Genomic DNA, 19,288 nt, shown 5'->3' on the forward strand with positions numbered 1-19,288 from the left:
TGGCTCACGGCCCCCCAAAATGGACCCAGCTGAGGGGTCCCGTTCTCTGCACCTGCAAGCTCTGTTTTAGACCATGTTCCTGTCGTCTAATAAACCTTCTGTTTTACTGGCTGGCTGAGAGTCACGTCTGACTGCGGAGTTGGGGTGCAGGACCCTCTGGCTTCCACAGGAGCCCCGCCTGAGCGGACTCGCTGTGGGAAGCGCACGGAGGGGCAGAGGATGCTGAATGCTCCGAGGTCAGACCCAGGAAGGTGGAAGCTGGGTGAGCTGTGTGTCCTGAAGACAGGCTGCTCACAGAAAAGCGACTGCCCCAGAGTCCTGACTGGCTTCATGGGGAGCAGTTCCAGAGCATCGCCCAGGGACTCCGTGACACGGGGGATCGAGACGGACGGGATTGGAGCTGAGCCTGAGAGAGCAAGAGGACCGTGGGAGACAGCGAGAGCTCGAGAAAGAGCTGCAGAAGCAGCAGCAGCATGAACTGGCAGTGGGGGAGCGGAGAGGCCTAGGGGACCTCCCCGGGGTGAGTGGGGATAGACCCCGGGGGGCCAGTTCCGCAGGGAACCTCGAGACTAAATTGCTGCCCCTGGTTAAGGAGGGGATGTGGTGTGGATGCCACCTCACTGCCTTTGAGCAGGCTGGCGATTTGAACCAAGGGGACCCTGCGGAAAAGCCCCGGTGTCTAGCTCCCTTGCTGGGTCCCAAGGCCATAGACTCCGTCAGCCAGATGGTTGGGGATGTGGACAGGCTCCCACTCCTGACCCCAAACTATATGTCGGTGTGGAGTTTCCTGGGGCCAGGCCCCTCGGACCTCCAGTGGGATCAGAAGGTGATGGTCAATGGGGAGACATTCTTGGGGTGGCCAAAGGGCATGGGCTGCATAAACCTTCCCACATGCGGCCTGCGAGTGCTATCAACCACCCCTGACCTAAGGGAGGGCGTGAAACTGGAAGGGCCTGGTGTAACTCCTACCAAGGAATGGGAGAGATGCTGGGGCATCCATGGGAACGTTGGTGGCTTCGAACTTCCCCAGGTCACCGGCTAAAGTGACCCCGCTCAGTTCGATCTCGAAGGGGGGAGAGATGTGACGAAGTGGGACTGTTCTTAATGTTTCCTCTGAATAGTGGGGGGGTGCCTCAGTTTCCCCTAGGCAGTTCTTAAGTATCTAGGGGGTGGAGTAAGGGTGTATGATCATTGCAGAGCCCTAGAGGGCAGGTGTGTGCAGGAGTCTGGACACAGAGAATGGCCAACACCCTGTTTCCTGGCAACTGATGGCCTGGGCCCTTCCCCCCTGCAAGGTGAGAGCTGAAGGGTTGGAGAACAAAGGAATCAGGTGACCTCCTGGCCCGGGAAAGGAACAAAGCCCAGAGGAGGAGGGGCTGGAGGGGTTTTCAGTTTGGGGCTGGCTGGGACATGGAGTGAAGTGCAGACGTGGTTGTCTGGCTCACGGCCCCCCAAAATGGACCCAGCTGAGGGGTCCCGTTCTCTGCACCTGCAAGCTCTGTTTTAGACCATGTTCCTGTCGTCTAATAAACCTTCTGTTTTACTGGCTGGCTGAGAGTCACGTCTGACTGCGGAGTTGGGGTGCAGGACCCTCTGGCTTCCACAGGAGCCCCGCCTGAGCGGACTCGCTGTGGGAAGCGCACGGAGGGGCAGAGGATGCTGAATGCTCCGAGGTCAGACCCAGGAAGGTGGAAGCTGGGTGAGCTGTGTGTCCTGAAGACAGGCTGCTCACAGAAAAGCGACTGCCCCAGAGTCCTGACTGGCTTCATGGGGAGCAGTTCCAGAGCATCGCCCAGGGACTCCGTGACACGGGGGATCGAGACGGACGGGATTGGAGCTGAGCCTGAGAGAGCAAGAGGACCGTGGGAGACAGCGAGAGCTCGAGAAAGAGCTGCAGAAGCAGCAGCAGCATGAACTGGCAGTGGGGGAGCGGAGAGGCCTAGGGGACCTCCCCGGGGTGAGTGGGGATAGACCCCGGGGGGCCAGTTCCGCAGGGAACCTCGAGACTAAATTGCTGCCCCTGGTTAAGGAGGGGATGTGGTGTGGATGCCACCTCACTGCCTTTGAGCAGGCTGGCGATTTGAACCAAGGGGACCCTGCGGAAAAGCCCCGGTGTCTAGCTCCCTTGCTGGGTCCCAAGGCCATAGACTCCGTCAGCCAGATGGTTGGGGATGTGGACAGGCTCCCACTCCTGACCCCAAACTATATGTCGGTGTGGAGTTTCCTGGGGCCAGGCCCCTCGGACCTCCAGTGGGATCAGAAGGTGATGGTCAATGGGGAGACATTCTTGGGGTGGCCAAAGGGCATGGGCTGCATAAACCTTCCCACATGCGGCCTGCGAGTGCTATCAACCACCCCTGACCTAAGGGAGGGCGTGAAACTGGAAGGGCCTGGTGTAACTCCTACCAAGGAATGGGAGAGATGCTGGGGCATCCATGGGAACGTTGGTGGCTTCGAACTTCCCCAGGTCACCGGCTAAAGTGACCCCGCTCAGTTCGATCTCGAAGGGGGGAGAGATGTGACGAAGTGGGACTGTTCTTAATGTTTCCTCTGAATAGTGGGGGGGTGCCTCAGTTTCCCCTAGGCAGTTCTTAAGTATCTAGGGGGTGGAGTAAGGGTGTATGATCATTGCAGAGCCCTAGAGGGCAGGTGTGTGAAGGGGTCTGGACACAGAGAATGGCCGACACCCTGTTTCCTGGCAACTGATGGCCTGGGCCCTTCCCCCCCTGCAAGGTGAGAGCTGAAGGGTTGGAGAACAAAAGAATCAGGTGACCACCTGGCCCGGGAAAGGGACAAACCCCAGAGGAGGAGGGGCTGGAGAGAGTTTCAGTTTGGGGCTGGCTGGGACATGGAGTGAAGTACAGACGTGGTTGTCTGGCTCACTGCCCCCCAAAATGGACCCAGCTGAGGGGTCCCGTTCTCTGCACCTGCAAGCTCTGTTTTAGACCATGTTCCTGTCATCTAATAAACCTTCTGTTTTACTGGCTGGCTGAGAGTCACGTCTGACTGCGAAGTTGGGGTGCAGGACCCTCTGGCTTCCCCAGGAGCCCCGCCTGAGCGGAGTCACTGGGGGGAAGCGCACGGAGGGGCAGAGGATGCTGAATGCTCCGAGGTCAGACCCAGGAAGGTGGAAGCTGTGTGAGCTGTGTGTCCTGAAGACAGGCTGCTCACAGAAAGGCGACTGCCCCAGAGTCCTGACTGGCTTCATGGGGAGCAGTTCCAGAGCATCGCCCAGGGACTCCGTGACACCTGGGCTGCCAGCTTTGCTTCCCAAGGTCCCATTCCCCACTTCCACCCCAACCGTCTACCACAACTGGGGCTTTTGGATCAGTCTTCCCTTCTGGGTTCTGGTTTACCTGGGGGCAGGGCGGAATTCTGCACTCCATAGCTTCTGCCAGCCAAGCTCAATGCACAGTGTCTGCAGAGGCTCCTTGCATACCTCCATTCCCCCCACCCCCTGGGTGCCTCCTTCCCTCTCCTTCTAGTTCAGGGACTCTCTGCAATCTCCCCATCTCTCCCCCTGCCAGGGGTTCTGTGTGACTCTCCCAGATGGGCAGGGGACAGGCCAGTAGCTGGTGCCCTCACTTCCCCTTCTCCCATGGAGCAGGCTTTGGGGAGACAGCTAGGGCAGGCGGAGTGAAGCTTCCATCACACTCCTAGCTCTGGCTCCCCTTGCTAGCTTCCCCACAAGGGTGAAAGACTTTAGCCAGGCCAGGAGCTCCCTGTGCCCCCGCTGCCTTTCTTATTTCTTTGCTGTCTGGAAGAGGAATCATCAGATGTCAGCGTTAAACTCAATTGGGACAATGGACGAGTTGAGACGGGGGGTGTTGTTCTGCTAGAAGGTCTTAATGGGTCCATCAGCTGGTTCTTTAGAGACAACGGCAGGCCTGTAACAGCTGCCAGCTCTGCTGACCAGCGGCCAGGGGCTCTGGTCTTCCAGTTTGGCCCCAGTGCTATAAACCTTCTACCAGGGGTTGTCAGCAGCAAAAAGGGGCAGGTTCAATTTTCCAGGGGTTCCCTCTAAAGAACATCAGTTCAAGCCCCCACCCAGAAACCTGGGACACAATATGTCACACCTGGGAGCCCCTGTGACGAAGTGGGCCTGTTCTTGATGTTTCCTCCGAGCATTGCGGGGGTGCCTCGGTTTCCCCTATGCAGTTCTTGAGTCTCTAGGTGGTGGGGTAAGGGTGTATGATCATTGCAGAGCCCTAGAGGGCAGGTGTGTGCAGGGGTCTGGACACAGAGAATGGCCGACACCCTGTTTCCTGGCAACTGATGGCCTGGGCCCTTCCCCCCCTGCAAGGTGAGAGCTGAAGGGTTGGAGAACAAAGGAATCAGGTGACCACCTGGCCGGGGAAAGGAACAAAGCCCAGAGGAGGAGGGGCTAGAGGGAGTTTCAGTTTGGGGCTGGCTGGGACATGGAGTGAAGTGCAGACGTGGTTGTCTGGCTCACTGCCCCCCAAAATGGACCCAGCTGAGGGGTCCCGTTCTCTGCACCTGCAAGCTCTGTTTTAGACCATGTTCCTGTCGTCTAATAAACCTTCTGTTTTACTGGCTGGCTGAGAGTCACGTCTGACTGCGAAGTTGGGGTGCAGGACCCTCTGGCTTCCCCAGGAGCCCCGCCTGAGCGGACTCGCTGGGGGGAAGCGCACGGAGGGGCAGAGGATGCTGAATGCTCCGAGGTCAGACCCAGGAAGGTGGAAGCTGTGTGAGCTGTGTGTCCTGCAGACAGGGTGCTCACAGAAAGGCGACTGCCCCAGAGTCCTGACTGACTTCATGGGGAGCAGTTCCAGAGCATCGCCCAGGGACTCCGTGACAACTGGTGGCAGCGGTGGGATGTACTGCACCTCGTGGATGGCGCTTCCTGCAGTAAGTGACTGGGGAGCAGTAACACGAAGGGGGATTGCCGAGGACCAGGCCTGCTGAAGGCTCAGAGAGGAGCGGTTTCAGGGGGCGGTTAACCCCTGGGAGTGTGTGACCAGCGAGAAGGACTGTGCAGTAATGGGGTCCCCCTGGGGACTGCAGTGAGCAGTCTCAGGGGCGGAGGAGTCTGCAGCTCGACCCTGGCAAAGAGGTGGTGACCTCGAGAAGGGCTGGCACACTAGGGGTTCTCCCTGGAAACCGTGGGGAGCTGAGAGCACACGGGCCTGTGAGTCCACAACAACTTGGGAGGAGCGGAGTGATGGCCTGTCACCGTCTCCTTAAGAAGGACATTGTAACCCTGTGCAGAAAGAGAGGGTTGAGCGTTGGAAAGTTCACCAAAGCAGAGTTAATCGAGCAGCTGGAGCGGGAGCCAGGCATCGCCAAGACTCCTGTCCCCGACCAGACGGGGGTCTTCACGATCGGGTTCCCCATCGGGGGATCGAGACGGACGGGATTGGAGCGGAGTCTGAGAGAGCAAGAGGACCGTGGGAGACAGCGAGAGCCCGAGAAAGAGCTGCAGAAGCAGCAGCAGGATGAACTGGCGGTGGTGGGGCGGAGAGGCCTAGGGGACCTCCCCGGGGTGAGTGGGGATAGATCCCGGGGGGCCAGTTCCGCAGGGAACCTCGAGACTAAATTGCTGCCCCTAGTTAAGGGGGGGGGTGTGGATGCCCACCTCACTGCCTTTGAGCAGGCTGGAGATCTGAACCAGGGGGACCCTGCGGAAAAGCCCCGGTGTCTAGCTCCCTTGCTGGGTCCCAAGGCCACAGACTCCATCAGCCAGATGGGTGGGGAGGTGGACAGGCTCCCACTCCTGACCCCAACCTATATGTCTGTGTGGAGTTCCCTGGGGTCAGGCCCCTCGGACCCCCAGTGGGAGCGGAAGGGGATGGTCAATGGGGAGACATTCCTGGGGTGGCGAGATCCTGGGACAGAGAGAACTGGTGTCAGACCCTGGGTGGTGCAGCCTCAGAGGCTGAGGGCCTGTGTGAGCTGGGTGAGGGTCCCAGGGACGAAGCCCCTCGCCCTGCCTATGGCCCAGATCCCTGTGCAGACCCAGGAGGGGTGGGGCTGGCTGGCCGTTGGGGTGCCCCAGGACACCAGCTGCGAGACCCTGTTGTGGGGTGACTGTGTCTCTTTGGGACAGGATCCAGGCCCTGCTCCTGTAACTGCCGAGGGTTTGAATTTGAATCCAGGGAACCAATCGGTGGAGAGGGAAATGGTCAGTGAAAATGCAGATGACCTGGCTGGCAGCAGGGAGGAGCCGCTAGGCTCAGGCTACCTGCCTGCCTGTAACCAGACCCCTGGGACTCGGTGGGACAGAGAGATGCTCCCTGCCCCCTTGCACACCAGACTGGGGACTCTCGCTGGCTCTGATGCATTGAGGAAAGCAGTGGCCTGCCCCCACTGGGACAGCAAGGGCAGCGCTGAGCACAGTGGGAGCTGAGACCCCAGCTGAGTGGGGGGAGACACAGGCAGGGCAGGGGATCTGTGGGGAGTGGCAAGGTGCTTGGTAAGGGAAGTTTGGATGAGCCTAGGCAGCCTTGTGAGCTGATGGCTGTGTCCAGTCAGCAGGGTGGGAAGGCGAGGAGAGTGGAAGATGAGAGTCCCTGGACCTTACCTGTTAGCTGGGTGGAGAATTGGGACAGTGAAGGAAATGGGTCTCTGTCTGTCAGGGGTATTGACTTGCCTATGGAGGGAGCTACCCTGATCTCCAAGCAGTTGTCTGTGACCAGCCTTGTGTGCTGGGACAAAGGGAATGAGATCCCAACCTGTGTGTCTGGTAAAGGAGAAAGTGTGTCCGGCTCTTCTTGGTCTGTGGAGCAGACAGAAGGGGCCTTTCAGCCTGTGATGGTTGAGGGTCGTGCAGTTGTCTCAGAGCTGGTTCTGGATTCAGCTAAAGCCCAGGAAGGGAAGGGTCTCCTGCTCGGGAGAATGGCCCTGTAACTAGGTCGCATCCAGTTAGGGTCTATGTAAAATCCCAGAGACCAGACAATTCTGGTGCTTGTATTTTGCCTGTTGCTAGTGTGTTGTTGGGAAAGGGTGTAGCAACTCTGTCTAATCAGGGTGAGATCCTAGCCAGGGCACAAGGAGAGCAGGAAGGTGATGTGATTGTGTTACCTACTGAGGGTGTGGAAACCTGTAGCAAGAAGGAAAAGATTCCTGAACTTGTGTGTGGCAAAGGGAAGGAGAATGCTTCTGACCTGTTATCTAGGAAGCCTGTAAGTTTGCCTGAAAGGGGATTGTGTAGGAATCCGCCTGATGGGCCAGAGGTGATTCTGGATGTAAGGGAGACCCAGAAAGAGTCTGTAGTTGCTCAGGAAAGTGTTCCCCTAGAGCAAGCCCTAGGTAAAGAGGGTAAGAGCAGAATTTCTGGGAGGGGTGAATTGTTGCATAGAAAAGCCCTTGGGAAAGGAATCCTCATGGAGTCTTTGCAAGCAGTTTACTGCAACTGAAGGGTGTGAAAATGATTTAATCAAGAAAGTTTCAGTTCCTAACAGCCAGAAATTTTCTGTTGTGAATGGGTCCACTGACTTTCCTGTTGAAAGATCCAGTGTGGAGAGCTTTGAGAAGGTCTCAGATGGAGTGAAAGCTGTTAAGAAAGGTATACCGTCCTATAACCAAGTGGCTGTGTTTGGCCAGCTTGTTGGGGAGACAAGGTTGTGGAGAAAGGGATGTCTCCATGCTAGTTCTGTAAGTGAACAGTATGTGGCCCAGGTCAAGATGGGGGCCCTTAACCAAGAGAGCCCGAATTGCAGCCCTCCAGACTGGAGCTCTGGGAGAAAACCCAATCCCAGTTTGACCCCCTGGGGTTTTTGGGGTGGCCAAAGGGCATGGGCTGCAGAAACCTTCCCACATGCAGCCTGCTAGTGCTATTGACCACCCCCGACCTAAGGGAGGGCGTGAAACTGGAAGGGCCTGGTGTAACTCCTACCAAGGAATGGGAGAGATGCTGGGGCATCCATGGGAACATTGGTGGCTTCGAACTTCCCCAGGTCACCGGGTAAAGTGACCCCGCTCAGTTCAATCTCGAAGGGGGGAGAGATGTGACGAAGTGGGCCTGTTCTTGATGTTTCCTCCGAGCATTGCGGGGGTGCCTCGGTTTCCCCTATGCAGTTCTTGAGTCTCTAGGTGGTGGGGTAAGGGTGTATGATCATTGCAGAGCCCTAGAGGGCAGGTGTGTGCAGGGGTCTGGACACAGAGAATGGCCGACACCCTGTTTCCTGGCAACTGATGGCCTGGGCCCTTCCCCCCCTGCAAGGTGAGAGCTGAAGGGTTGGAGAACAAAGGAATCAGGTGACCACCTGGCCGGGGAAAGGAACAAAGCCCAGAGGAGGAGGGGCTAGAGGGAGTTTCAGTTTGGGGCTGGCTGGGACATGGAGTGAAGTGCAGACGTGGTTGTCTGGCTCACTGCCCCCCAAAATGGACCCAGCTGAGGGGTCCCGTTCTCTGCACCTGCAAGCTCTGTTTTAGACCATGTTCCTGTCGTCTAATAAACCTTCTGTTTTACTGGCTGGCTGAGAGTCACGTCTGACTGCGAAGTTGGGGTGCAGGACCCTCTGGCTTCCCCAGGAGCCCCGCCTGAGCGGACTCGCTGGGGGGAAGCGCACGGAGGGGCAGAGGATGCTGAATGCTCCGAGGTCAGACCCAGGAAGGTGGAAGCTGTGTGAGCTGTGTGTCCTGCAGACAGGGTGCTCACAGAAAGGCGACTGCCCCAGAGTCCTGACTGACTTCATGGGGAGCAGTTCCAGAGCATCGCCCAGGGACTCCGTGACAGCCCCCATGGGCAGCACTTCCCCATGCACAAGCACTGAGGCCAGAGGGTTAGAATAACTTATTAGAAGGGAAAGCGGGGGGAGCCAACAAATACTACAGTAATAAATGCTGAGGTATGATCCAACACCCCAGGCTGTCTTAACAGTCCCAGCCTCCACCTCTGCTGGCACTTGGCTGAGGAGTTCCCCCTCCCTCTGCCCCAGCTCCCCACTCACTTTGCTCTCCGGGGTTGGCAGAGTCTAAGGCTGCCAGTGCTGTCCAGGCTGCGCCGGGGCTCAATCTCCTGACCCAGGCGTGCGGGCTGCTCCAGGGGCTCTGCCAGCTGACCTGGTAGAGAGGATTTCAGCATTAGGTGCTGGGCAGGGAGGCCTGTACCAAAGCCCCTAAGGCAGGCCGTGTCTGTCTCTGCAGTTTTGAGCCCTCTCAACTTTGTGCTGTTAGCTCAGAACCAATCCCCCTTTCCGAGCAGTTTAGCTCTCTGCTGCCCAGCCCCCCAGAACTGCCTCCCCTCAACCCTTCAAACACAAAGGCCCAGCACCTTGAACCCTTGGCAGGCTCCTCCCCCTCAAGAGACACACCTTCCCCTTTCCTTTGACCTGTTCAAGACTCCCACCCTGCCTGGGGACAACCCAACCCCAACCCCTGTCCTGTCCTGTCCCCAGGAGCAACCACAAACTGTCCCTCCCTGCCTGGGGGCATCCCCAAATCTGTTCTGTCCCCATGGACAACCACCCCTCCCTACCTGGGGGAAACCCCAACACAACCCCTCCCCACCTGGGAGCGACTGCACTCCACTTGAGTGACCCAGGCACACTGGGGGTGGAGCACATCCTTCCATTGCCCAAGAGGCTCGGTCACACTTTACTGCCACCCACACACCAGGGTTAGCTGCATTTTAAACAAAATGCCCCCATATGCCACATAACTGATGTGTAAATGAGGCCTGGCCCACTCAGTCAGTTCCACCTGCTCTCCAACAGGTGGCAGCAGAGAGCTCCTTAGAAAATAGAATCACAGACTACCGGGGGTGGAAGGGACCTCAGGAGGTCACCTAGTCCCACCCCTGCTCAAAGCAGGGCCAACCCCAACTAAATCATCCCAGCCAGGGCTTTGTCAAGCCTGACCTTAAAAACCTCTAAGGATGGAGATTCCACCACCTCCCTAGGTAACGCATTCCAGTGCTTCACCACCCTCCTAGTGAAATAGTGTTTCCTAATATCCAACCTAGACCTCCCCCACTGCAACTTGAGACCATTGCTCCTCGTTCCATCATCTGCCACCACTGAGAACAGTCTAGATCCATCCCCTTGGGAACCACCTTTCAGCTAGTTGAAAGCAGCTATCAGATCCCTCCTCATTCTTCTCTTCTGCAGACTCTCTTCTCCTGCCCCAGTTGAGTCTCTGTCTGGGCTCTCCAGGGGCTCTGAGCCACTCTTATCCCTGTTCACCAACAGGGGTCGCTTGTGAGCTCCCTGCTCCCTGGGGGTTCTGTGCCCCCCTGTAGATCCTCATGGGGAAGGAGGCTTCCAGCAGGCTGGCCCCGCTGCAGCAGTTCAGCCCCAGACATGGTGCTCCTGAGCATTTATCTGCTTTGAGCTCATTACACATCCTGGGGGCTGGATTGTTTGGTTCCCGGCTGCAGGGCGTGAGTTCTGAGGAGTCTTCTGTGGTTTGTACAGTGCCAAGCACAGAGGCAGGACTTAACAAATATGTGTACAAGGATACATGTGTGTGTGTGTACCAGTGTGTGTGGTTGTGAGCAGCTGTGCGGGTACCAGTGTGTGAGATTGTGAGCAGCTGTGTGTGTGTGCCTGTGTGTATAGATATTTGTGAGTGTTTGTGTGTACCTGGATTGGGAGCTGCTCGTGGGGGGCAGGGATGGTTGTTGGCTTGTGTCAGTTGTCCTAGGCCCTGCTGGGCAGGGGCATGGCCTCCTGCGTGAGATGTCACAAGTGGGGCCCCCAAGGAGGGGCTGGCCATGAGGAAGGCCCAGCAGTGCAGTGAACAGCTCCCCCAGTCACTGAGGCAGTGGGGGCAGATTCACAGCACTGCAGCCCCTGCGGGTGCAATACACACAGCACCAGCAGCTCCTCCAGAATTCAGACTTGCTCAGGACACAACCATTCCCTGTGAGCTGCCTGACCCTGGCGCCCGCTCCTTGCAGCTGCCCCACCCACCAGGTAGGGTTGGGCTGGGAGGGCCACAGGTGTCTCCGGTTTGGGGGAGCAGATGTCCCCTGGCTGGGTCTGGAACTCCCCCTGTCATGGGAGCCTGGGCCAGGCGGCACCAGGGACAAAAGGTCCCGGGGCCCAACCCGGCCCTGGAACTGAAAAGTGCAGCGGCCACTCAGCGTGTTCTGCTGCCTCCCCTGGCCAGGGGCAATGCCGTCCCGCCAGGTGCCGTTTTACCCCTTTCATGCTGGGGCCTGTGGGGTCCGATCTGCACCACGGCCGCACTATTTTAGCTAATCTTCGGGATTTACAAGGTGTCCGTTGCCTTGGTAGCTAAGCGGCTGGGCCTGCCCGGTGAGTTCAGCAGCATGCCGTGCTCCCCAACAAACCTGCCAACTTGAGCACAGTCTGCTCACGCCCCGCAGCACACAGAGCCTTGCTCGTGTCCCCCCAGGGTATGAGTCACTCGTGCCAGACTCACTGCTTTGCTGCTGACTGGTCTTTACTCCTCTTTGCTGTCTTTAGCTGTGTGACTCTTGGGCCTCTACTTTCTGTACACTGCACCTTTAAATCTCTAAGGCCACCAAGATGGGCAGCCATGTTGTGTTGAGGTCAATGCAGACTGTCACATGGGAGGCCACACCATGCTCTCCCACTGAGATTTTGTTTCATTCCTTCTTGCTCTGTTGTCCTCTCACTATGATATAAGTGTTATCCTCACTGAATGCAGCTGCTTACGCTTTCTGGCTGGAAAACATAACCCCCTGTGCTCACACTCACAGCTCCAGCTCCCTCACTTTCAGACTCATTCTCTTTCTGATTCACCAGCCAGCTGGCTTCTCAGAGCTAAGGAGAATCACAGCTATTAACATGTGCCTCTCCCCAGCCCCAGCTGCTCCCAGGGCAGGGCAGGAGGTGGAAAAAAATTATTTATATGAGCCCAATTCCCCTCCCCTGAGACACTCCCACAGATCTGGTCTTTCTTCAGTTATCCGGTGTGTTAGGGTCTCCATTGGGAGAGGAAAGAATGTGCTGCTCAGGCCTGAGCCCCGACACCTCAGTGGGCAGCCCCGGATGGGGTATGGGCTGGGGGGAGGGTCGGCTCTGGCTGCGGGGAAGGCACTGGCCATGGAGGAGTACTGAGAGGCAACCTCTGGGCTTTACAGCACACAGGCCCAGCGGGGACCTAGTCCGAGCCATTTGCCCCTCCCTCCTTTCCCCGCGCTTCTGCCCTGGAAAGTGGTGTCTCTGTGGTACGGCCTGGCATGACTCTGCGCTGTGCTGCCATGTGGCAGGCTGTGGCTGGAGCCTCCAGGAGCATGGCCAAGGACGTGCGCACTGGGAGCGGGGCGTGTTAGTGTGGCAGCCATGGGGGCTGCAGCTCCGGCACCAACGCTGGGCATCTGCATTGCTCCAGCCAGCCAGTTCTCAGGGAGGCAGCTAAGTGCAGTGGAGCAGCCCAGGCCCGTGGCGGCTACGGAAGGGTTAAAGCCATGCTTGGGGCTGCTCCATGCGCTGGCGTGGCACAGCCACGCCAGGAAAATTAACGGCGAGCTGCCACCAGGGGCTCCAGCCTCATTCCGCGCCGTGACTTACGCAGCTCAGCTGGCCAGAGCGCTGCCTAATTGAACACATGTGTGTGGGCTTTAGGGAGCGGCTGATCTCGGAAACAGGGCCCTTTGGAGACCAGGGGGCTGCATCCTGTCCAAAAGCCCAGGTCCCACATGAAGCCAGGCATGCGAGCGAGATCCAAACCACAGCTGGATTTGAACCGAATCTCCCAGCATCTGGGCTAATTTGCTGCATTTTGATTAATCGTGGGGAGGGGGCACAGACAGGAGAATCTCCAGCTCAGACCTCCCAAAAGAGCCAATGACTTAACCAGAACGGTTTCCAATCTGCTCACCACATTGAGGCAAAAGTGCCCCCTTCCTGCACACTCCTGTTCACAGCCATTTGCTGTCTCCAGCACGCCCAGCCTCGCTGGCAACCTCGCAGCTGGAGTCAGCCTCTCCCTTGTGCCACCTCACCACGGCACCAGGCGCCCAGCATCGGGGCTGCTCTCAGGGGTGGGGCCAGGGCTGCACCTGGGTTCCAGTCCCAGCTGTGCCCCTGAGTCGCTGGCTGACATCAGCAAGTCCCATCCCCCTCTGGGGAGAACAGCCTGGACCCACCTGTGCAAAGCACATGCAGCTCTCACAGGCCTTGAGAGCGCTCAGCAGCATTATGGCTGGGTCTCAGGGCACCAGAGCCAGCCCAGAGCATCTCTGCCAGCCTCACGGGGGAGTGAGCTGTAGGGGAGCCTGACCCTTGACCTCTGCTCACAACCCAACATAAGATCAAACCTTCCCAATCTGAGTAGTTTTAAGTGCTTGTTCTCCCCAGAGGGCCAGGAGGGGACTTTGCTCCCAGGCCTTGTGGGGAGCATCCCTTTGCCCTGTGTGTGCTGAGCATGACTGTGGCCCTCCTTCGAGCTGTGACAGGACACACACCACCCGCTAGCCCTTTGCTGGATGTGGACTCTATGCCAGCTCTGTCCAAGGGCCCCAGGAACCCACTCGTGGCTCTGTGTGGTCAAGAAATGAGCTTAGTGCAGGGGCCCAACACGGGCCAGCAGTGAGTTAAGCAAGGCCTAGGGAGAGGGCCTGGCTGGGTCTAGGATGCCCTGTGAAATCTCCATTTCTGACACCAACCGTTACCTGTCCCAGCCTCTCCTCCCCCTCTCCCTCCCCTCCACTGACAGCTGAGAGCTAGGAGGGAAGCTGGAAAGGGGTGAGAAAGTCTGAGCAATGAGTCGCTTCTCCGCCCCCCACCCTGCCTGTTTGATCTCTTAGGCTCTCTTGCCCCTGGGAGGAGGCTGAGCCCAGCTCAGGGACGCTGCCCTGTCACTCACCAGGTACCCAGGCAGCAGCGGGTGCCTCCCTAGGCCTCAGGGAGGCAGCTGTCTCGGAGCTTCTCGTTGGGGCCTATAAATTACCCGGACGGAGCCCGCGGGAGCCATTCCTCACAGCAACGTCCAGAACCCACTGCCAGAATCCAAACCATTTCCAGCCATTAATTGAACAGGAAAAAGGGGGAAATTAGTGCCCAGGGAGCTGGGATTACACCGAGTCTCTCTGTAACGAGCAGGTCATGTTCTCCCAGCTGGCAGGACCCAACAGGGAGCCCGGTGAGGCAGGCTGCTGTACAGCCAGCAGCTGCAGGCAGGTGTGGCCTTTCTCAGCCTGATGCTAACCCCTGGCCAGGGGCATGCCATCCTTTGGTGTTGCTAAGGGGGCAGGGCTGGGCGGAGACCAGTGGAGAAGGGAGCTTGTTTTTATGCATCTGGTGTGCCCAGACACCAAGCAAGACCTGAGATTACCAGTGCAATGTCCATTCTGCATTCACTGCATTGCACAGCAGGGATCTCACACAGACACGTGCACACAGAGCTTGGGCGCATGGGGCTGGACAGACTCGTCTCCAGAGTCAATCTTGCTCCCATACACTGGACAGCAGTGCTGATGGTTCTGATCCAGCAAGACTGGCCTAATAGCTAGAGAGCCCAGCCTATAGGCCAGGTGCCCTTTGTACCCCCCTGTGACGAAGTGGGACTATTCTTAATGTTTCCTCTGAATAGTGTGGGGGTGCCTCAGTTTCCCCTAGGCAGTTCTTAAGTATCTAGGGGGTGGGATAAGGGTGTATGATCCTTGCAGAGCCCTAGAGGGCAGGTGTGTGCAGGGGTCTGGACACAGAGAATGGCCAACACCCTGTTTCCTGGCAACTGATGGCCTGGGCCCTTCCCCCCTGCAAGGTGAGAGCTAAAGGGTTGGAGAACAAAGGAATCAGGTGACCTCCTGGCCCGGGAAAGGGGAAAGCCCAGAGGAGGAGGCTGGAGGGAGTTTCAGTTTGGGGCTGGCTAGAGACATGGAGTGAAGGGCAGACATGGTTGTCTGGCTCACTGCCCCCCAAAATAGACCCAGCTGAGGGGTCCTGTTCTCTGCACCTACAAGCTCTGTTTTAGACCACGTTCCTGTCGTCTAATAAACCTCTGTTTTACTGGCTGGCTGAGAGTCATGTCTGACTGCGAAGTTGGGGGGCAGGACCCTCTGGCTTCTCCAGGACCCCGCCTGGGCGTACTCGCTGGGGGGAAGCGCACGGAGGGGCAGAGGATGCTGAATGCTCCTAGGTCAGACCCAGGAAGGTGGAAGCTGTGTGAGCTGTGTGTCCTGAAGACAGGCTGCTCACAGGAAGGTGACTGCCCCAGAGTCCTGACTGGCTTCATGGGGAGCAGTTCCAGAGCATCGCCCAGGGACTCCGTGACACCCCCCAGTTCTGTTAGAACAAACAGAGACAGGTTTATTTCCAATATCTAAACGTCAGAACCCTGAAGAGATGGGAGGAGTCAGCTCCTGGTCAAGGCTGAATGTATGTAAGAGCATGTGTGACCGGGGGATAGATGCCAGTCCCTGGCTTCCACGTCTGCAGCAACTCCGTCACACATGCATGTCCGCATGCACAAACACGTGTGTGCACAGACGCACGCACACATGCACAAACACGTGTGTGCATGCACAGATGCACACGGACACGCACCCGCAGACACACCTGCAGACACACACAGAGACACGCACGCACCCTGCACCTGGCCAGGAACCCGAACAATTCTCATTCTCTCGCCCATGCAGCATTTGCTCCCCCAGGGGTTTGGCAGGTGTCAGTTCTATCTCTGGTGTGGTACAAAGGCCACACAGGTGTTTGTGTCTCAGCAGAGCAGCCATTCCACATGCACAGCAGCGGAGCCTGGAGCGAGCCCGTGTCTCTGTTCTTGGGGAGGGGTCAGGCTGCATTTAAAGGAAGCCAGCTCTCTTTGTGCCCAAGTTGGCACCCCCAGTGCCCTCCTTTCCAGCTGTGAGCAATGTTGCCGTCAGCAGGCCTGCATGCCAGGGTCCCACTCTCATATTAAACATGGGAGCAGGGTGGGCGCATGGCCAGCCTGCCTGGGATATACAGCTGTGCGCAGTGCTTGGGACATGCTGTGTGAAGGAACCAGCAGCAGATTACAGGGCAGAGTAAAACCCAAATGTAAACAGGCCCACAGCATGTGGTTCACCCCAAAACCCCAACAGAGAAATCAGGCAGAGCAGGATGCAGGGGTGCAGAGGAAACTGCGGCCATCCAAGCTCTCTTCCCAGCCAGGGCCTGAGGACCTGCGTGGGGGAGGGACGGGGGCTCCTGAACAAAAGACTGGATGTGAGCAAACATGTGAGTGTGGGCGGGAAGTGAGCATGGGCATGCACACAGTATGAGTGAGCGTGCAGGTGTGAGCACACGTGTGTGCATAGAAGTGTGCCCATTCCTGTGGGGGGAACGGGACGGGGGTGTCAACACCCATTTTGTTATTTCATGGGGCTCTCCTCAGCCGGTTTGTTGGGGCATTTTCACCATGAGCCAGGACAGAAGCTGACGTGTACTTTCCCCCACACCCAGCTGGAGCACGGGTGGCCTCGGGCTTGTGCAAGAGGCTCCGGGCTGTGAGAAAGGGGAAGTGAAAGTCAGAAATGAGAGGCAACAACCAAGTTTTGTTGGCCGGAGAGCCCCTCCCACCCCCGAGGAGATGTCACCCAGAGACATCCCTGGGCCTCTGTCTAGCAGCCAGTTCTGGGGGGGAGCAGGAACCAGAAAAGTAGAAGTAGGGAGCCAGGTGACCCTCCACCCACTTCCCTGAAACTAACCAAGCCCTGGGCCTGACCCACAGGTTGGCACTGCACAATCCCAGGCGCTCCTAGGACATGTCCACGAGGTATGGCTGTAAATCACCACCCATGGTGCTCTGCCCTTCCCCCCGCCCGTGACCCCAGGCCCCCACTAACTCTATCCCAACCCTCCCCAGGCCTGACCCCCACCAGTGTGAACCCAATCCCACCCACCCCACATCACCCTCACCCCAGCTCTGGCCACCCCCACCATCTCCCCGGCAGCACTTGCAGGAATTGTCTCCTGGCCCTGGCCTTTCCTCAACAATCTGGGTCCTAAGAGACTAAATTCTCAGGCTGGAGGAAAGCCGAGCCCGGGGTGCCTCCTTGTGATGGGTGCCCCAGACCAATTCACAGCCATGGAGGGAACAGCCACCTGCATCGGGAAGGGAGGTAATAGGGCTAGCACAAGCCTGCTCCTAGCCACGGGCCATCTAACGGCTCTGCAGCCAGCGGGGCCTGGCTGGCCCCACAGCTGGGTGAGACGCTGCAAGCCCCAGGCTAGAACGAGAGACTCCTGGGCCCAATCCGAGCTCTGGCAGGGACATCTGTAGGCGACTCCCTCCCGGTCTCTTCCCCCTGTGTGTAAATGGGCAGTAGCATGGTCCTGCCTGGCTGGCAGTGCAGGCCAAGCGGGCTGTCACTAGATCTTGGATAGTAGAGGGCTCTTCAACCTGGCACGCAAAGGCAGAACGAGACTGACTGGCTTAGCACTAGACTGGCACTGGACCACCCCCCGGTTCACCTTTCAATCCAGATGGGGTGTCGCTTTCTAGAAGCTTGGCTCTGGCTCAGGTGGAAGCTCTAGTCAATGCAGGAGTTGCTGGGGGGTGATCTCTGGCCTGGGCTGTGCAGGAGCGGGGACAAGATGATCACAGTGATCCCTGCTGGCTTTCGAAGCTGTGAAGAACGCTGGCAACTATGCCCAGCCCCAGCCCAAAGCAGAAGGGTTCCACTTCTCCCCTAACCGTCCCGCCAACCCTTTTATATCAAGAGTCAACTCCATTTGTGGGGTCTCAGAGAATCATGTCTTGGATCCTGCCCCCACAGAGCTCTGGAGAGCCCACGAGGTACCAGCTCCCCGTCATTGTTGAGAACCAGATAAAGGCATTGCAGGGGGATGAGTTCCCATGGGCTGCGTCAGGCCCACAGCCAGGGGACCAAAGAACTGCGCTGTGGCAAGAGCATCCAGAGAGGAGACCCTGACATCAGCTAGCCCAGTGTCTCAGGCCTGAGGAGGCTTCCAGGAATTGTGCCACTCTTCCCGTGCCTGTGTTCCCCACCCTTCCCGATTCTGGTGCGAGACTCCCAGCCCTGATGGTACCAGCAGGTGGTGCTAAGCGTCTGTCACATCCTCGGGAGGTGCACTCTGGGGGGGACACAGAGCCCTGTTCCTCGGGGCTCCAGAGTAGATCCAAACCGCTGGTCCACAGAAAAGCTAATAGGAGAAGCTGGGAGTCTCCATACTGAGGCTTTAGGCCTCTGCCAAACGGAAATGAATTCAGCCTGAAATGTGTTGGAGCTGAAAAATGTTCAAAGAAGCCACTGCAGACATATTTTGCTCATGAAACGATCCTCACGGCTTCATGGCACATGGAAGGGGCTGGGCTGCTGGGAAGCTGTAGGGCTAATTATAGGGGATTCCTTCTTTCCAAAATCAGCTTAATTTGGAAGAATTTGCTTGAGGTTTTCCCTAATTGCTTTCTCAAGCTCCAAGCAATTGCTGCTCGCTTACATTTAATGTCCTCTTCCTCCTCAGCACCGTGGCGTCAGAATCCAGCAGGACTTCCCTTAATGTGAAGTTAGAGTGCACTAATCCGATGAAAAATTATACATTGTGGAAAACACACAACGATCTCCCCTCCCCCAGTCTCGTTGCAGGGCTGTAATTATTACACGAACCCATTTGGCTGGCAGAGGCAGGAGGATGCGGTCGCATGGCTGCTCTGGGAGAGCCACAGTTGGAAATGTTTAAGCCAAGGCTCCAATCTCGAACTCACAGAACCTTGTCTCCGTGCAGGGAAGGCCCAGCTACCTGCAAGGTAACATGCACGGGCGCCGTGTCCGGACCTGAGTGTTTCTGTCAGTGTGTAACAGATTGATGTCTGGATTTGGAATTTTCCCTGGGGCGTTCAAGCCTGTCTTATCAGAACTCCCATTAATGAGGGCTGGGTATGGCCCCTGGCATTTGATTTCAGCCCATTCATTATGGGCTGGAGTCTGACTAGCACATAAAGACATTTACTCTGCAGACCAGAGAACAGCTCTACCAAGTCTCCTGATGAACTGACCAGCCCTGCTAAAGCAGCTGACTGTCTATAACCAGGGGAGTAGCCAGCAAGCTCTGAAGTTTCCTCATGTGCTCACCCAAGTCTTTCAGCCTCTACATTTAACCTAAAGTTTATTGTGTCCCACTAAGCCTTCCAAACACGCATCCTAATGTTCAGCTTAATCCTGAGCCACTGTAAGGCCATTGTACAACTACAAAGCTAGAGGGGATGTGGAAGGCAGTGGAAATCCTCCCCCTTAGAACTTACTTGCTGATGGATATTAAACAGCAGCTACTAAAGGCAGACATTTTAAAAATCAGCAGATCCTGCTAACTTGCATCAAAGAGTTTTAAAAGAGCTGGCTGAGTATCTCGCTGGACTGTTACTATCTATTTTCAGTAAGTCTTGAAACACT

This window comes from Caretta caretta, chromosome 17, assembly GCF_965140235.1.
Source record: "Caretta caretta isolate rCarCar2 chromosome 17, rCarCar1.hap1, whole genome shotgun sequence".
NCBI classification, from domain to species: Eukaryota; Metazoa; Chordata; order Testudines; family Cheloniidae; genus Caretta; species Caretta caretta.